This window comes from Sceloporus undulatus, chromosome 6 (assembly GCF_019175285.1).
Source record: "Sceloporus undulatus isolate JIND9_A2432 ecotype Alabama chromosome 6, SceUnd_v1.1, whole genome shotgun sequence".
Taxonomy (NCBI): Eukaryota; Metazoa; Chordata; class Lepidosauria; order Squamata; family Phrynosomatidae; genus Sceloporus; species Sceloporus undulatus.
In genome coordinates, this window is record NC_056527.1 from 158,163,906 (window position 1) to 158,168,233 (window position 4,328).

A 4,328-nucleotide genomic window follows, 5' to 3' on the forward strand; every position below is an offset into this window, starting at 1 on the left:
ACTGTATATGTGTTCTTCCTCATTAATAACTCTCACCATCTTGACCAAATTCTGATGCTGTTTGGCCACATTTTCATGTATGAAATGTGGGAGGATATGTTTAGAGAATGTATGAACTAGGCCACATAGAATATTATCAATTATTCTTTTCCAGATTGATGATTATCCCCCCCCCCCAAATTGTCAGGAAAGCCTGTTTGGAAGAATGTTAGAGCAGTGAGTCTTGGGGCCAGTTTCCTCTCATATGTGAATGTCCCAAAGTTGCATCTCTGAGGAGAAATCATGTGCTTTTCTTTCATTAAAAACAAATTTCCTGCACAGCAATTGTGTTTCCTGTGCAGACACCACTGTTTCCTTCAGGGAAAACATACTTTTTATACAGAAAACATGTTTTTTTGAATTTAACAGAAAAATTTCTCTGCAAAACTTTGAGGAGTTCAAATATGGAGGGAATATTGTGAAGAAATATTCCTTTTCACCTACAGTATGGAGAAAACCACCATAATTATTTGTTCTTGCATATGAGGATGAAATGACTGAAGGTTCCCATCTCTAGCAGATCTTGTAGTTATTTCAAGACAGTGGGCACATGTTGCATGGGAGTATGCTCATGTTATGCGGGCAACATTTTCCTTACCAATGAGTAGTGTCTGGTAGCCATTTTACCACATATTTCACCTCAGATTGCACCAGTTGTCCATGGTTGTAGTATTTCATCTTCGGAATCCTCCTTGGGAAGTTTTGTCTGGCATCTACATGGATGCTCTTTCAGTTGAAGATGACCTTTTTGCCATAGACAAGTGGCGCTATTCTGTTCTCCAAGGGGCAAAGCATATGGTGCAAAAGGTCCACACTGGGATCACACCACCACCGTTCGCCCCAGGACCATGCCAGCCACATGTGCCCAACCTCGATCCAGGCCACCACTGCCATTCTGAATCGGATGCCAAAAGGAACTGTATTTTACCACTCCTTTTTGGGCTGGTTCTATTTGAGGGCCTTGTCACTTATTAATAATAAAAAGTCTGGCCCTACTCGAGTATACAAGTCCTTCTAGTTTTTTGATGAGCCAAGCGCACTGACTAAAATACAAGCAGGACCAAAAGGATATCTAAGAAATTGAAAAGACATCCATGACCTTATTCGCAGGCTTGGCACTCTCAGGGTTGTTGCTTGTGACAGTTCCCTGTTAAAGTGGTTGGGCGTCCTCCCTGACAGTCCTCTACATCAGTAATACTCAAAGCTGTGGCCCCTGGACTGGTACAGGTCCCCAAGCCATTGGCCACCAACCCCTAGTGTGTTTCCAGGGAACAAAGATACAATTGTAGTCAATGGACAAAAATATGATGCCGATACCATGTCGGAAATAACTTGGAGGCACAAAACACATAAAAAACCTGGCAGGCTGGGGCGGGTATTACCAGTCCCCCACATCACATAGCCTGAGATGCACTGTTTTACACCACAATTGCCATAGTTCCTTAGCGCCAGCCATGTAGAACCTTGTCCTCAATAATTGGTCATCTGTATCCATTAAATGGATGAGGACTTTTAATGTAGCCGTTAGTATAGATGCCACCCTAGGAAAAATAAGTGGCGAACCGAAGTTCTAATATTAATTTCAATAACAATTTCATGTCTTTGAGCTATCTGAAGTTGCTACTTGAGCACATGCTACACTTGTATGCCTGAGAATATGGTGCCCAATTAGAAGCCATTGGGTTTAATTTAAAGCTCATCCAATATGATTACAGACATTATCTCTCAGGAACAGCTTTTCAGAACTGCCTTTCAGGAAAGCATTAGATGCGAGAAGCCTTTTGTCCTCAAGAATTAGAAAGTTGAACTGTTACGGAGAAAGGAATCTCTGAAACCTATTTGAGAGTGAAAGATTTAACAAAGCCAAAAAGAGAATGCAATCTCCTCAAAATAACAATCTGAAGATGAGACAGGTCTTCTCATAGAGTATCACCTTTGGGGACTTACAGCTAGATGTTCACACAGAAGTGCACAGCTAAATCCTAAATGTCAGGGTTAGGACACCTATATTTCCATATATTTATATATTCTTAAGCCAGTTATGGATAATGGGACTTGAATATTCCTGAGGAGGATTTCAAAGATGAAGTACTATAACCAAAATGGCCTTCTCCATGACTGCCCATTTTCTAATGCTCATGAGGGTGAGATGCAGTACTCATGTGTGGCAGAATCCTGCCATGGCATTTCACTGTACATTCTGTGATTGGTTTAATGGGAAAAATCTGAAGGATCATTATCTTCCATATCTGTCTGCCTATTCCTGGAGATCTTCCGTAGAGGGCCTTCCCTTTGTGCCGCCGCCACCCTCACAGGTACATTTGGTGGGAACAAAAGAGAGGGCCTTCTTGGTGGCTGCCTCCAGGTTCAAGCACTCCTTTTCCATAGGCTTCATCCTCATTGTAGAAATAATGCGGTTTGACTCCACTTTAATTGCTGTGGCTCTGTGCTATGGAATTCTGGGATTTGTAGCTTGTTGTGGCACCAGAGCTCTCTGACAGAGAAGGCAAAATGTCTCACAAAAATACATTTCCCAAATTTCCGTAGCATGGAGCCATAACAGTTAAAGCATTGGCAAACTGGATTATTTCTGCAGTGCGGATGCAGCCATAGAAAGGTTAGGCCAGGTCTGACCCTTCCAGAACTGTACTGTGAAGTAAGAATGGATTCTTATTGTTTTTAAGAGCAGTGTTATCAAATTGTAGTTTGTCCTTGCCTCTCCCTCCACCAGTCTGGATAATTGGTTTTAATATTTTTTGTTATTGAGAAGTTTGTTCTTAAAAGGAATAACCTTATACTACACACAATACTACTGATTTCCCCCAGTGATCTTTTATATCTTGGAAGTCTTTAAACAGGGGCTGGATGGCTATCTGTTGGGTATGCTTTGTTTGAGAGTTCCTGCATGGCATGGGGTTGGACTGGATGGTCCTTGTGGTCTCTTCCAACTCTAGGATCCTATGATTCTACCTGTTTTCCCTGAAAAATTGCCTTAAAATTGCTTGGCCAAGGAAGAAACCCTTTAACCAGCTGGCATTCAAGTGCTCAGAGGAGAGGGGGAAATGAAGAGTGCAAGACTTGGCTCTCTGATACATTCTAACAGCACTCAGATTTGGCAAAAAGCTAGATGTTTCCATTCAGTGAAACAAGCTTCCTTCTCAGATATTCATGTCTCCAGAAGGAAACAGTTATACTATTTAGGAAAAAGTAATTATCCAGTAATAGGATATTTGGTTTTAATATTTTTGTTACTGAAAAGTTTGTTCTTAAAATATATCACCTTATATGATTCCCCCCAGTGATCTTTTATACAATAAGATTTATAAGATGCTGCTGGGGGAAAATGTATTTATATATTTATATTTTAGGGGAGAAAAATGAGCGAATACGTACAGGAAAATAGTATAAAATTTCTATGATAAATTTGATGACCATCATTCTCTGAAGATGCCAGCCACAGATGCTGGCAAAACGTCAGGAATAAATTCTTCTAGAACATGGCCACATAGTCCGAAAAACCCACAAAAAACTATGGATGCCGGCCATGAAAGCCTTTGAAATCACATACATAGTATGTTCAGATGACCAGTTTGCCACACATTTCATGGAACACTGAGAGTAATACTCTCCATATTTGAAAGGATAAGGCAACCATAGATTATATGCCGCATATGTATGTGTCCAAAGTCATACGTAGCAGTTGAAATGAATAGTTTACCACATCTTTTTACCATACATCTTCACCTAACAAAACTCCCTGTTGCCTGGCAGGATGAGACAACAATTTTACATCACACTCTGCTGTGTGTTTTATCGTCCATCTGTTCTCTCTCATTAGATTATCTGACTTGTGGCGGCGGTGGGTGTTCCTTTCCATTTACAAAGGTATCTATTGATTCCGCCTAGTTGTGTGAGCAAAAACCACCTGTAAAGTCATCCCAACCAAATATTATCTAATTGGGGCTTAGCTGTCAGCAAAGCTCAAATAGAAATAATCTTCTCACCTGCTGCATTCCAATGGGAAAGGAGTAAAGAAAATTTCAGCCAGACACCAAGAGAAGAACTAGAATCACCCAGCAGATGCAATCGTGGATTAGTCAATCTATCTTGCTATCTTTCCATTGTATCTTCTGCCTTGGCAACCAGAAATTTAATGCCGCTTGGAGACCAGTATTCTCACATGGTTTAAGCTTAAGCCCTTGTGAGTTGGCAGAAGCAACTATGAAATACCATCTTGTGGCTATGCCCCATAGCATCTCAGTAGACTGCTGGGATGATCGCCTGGCGCC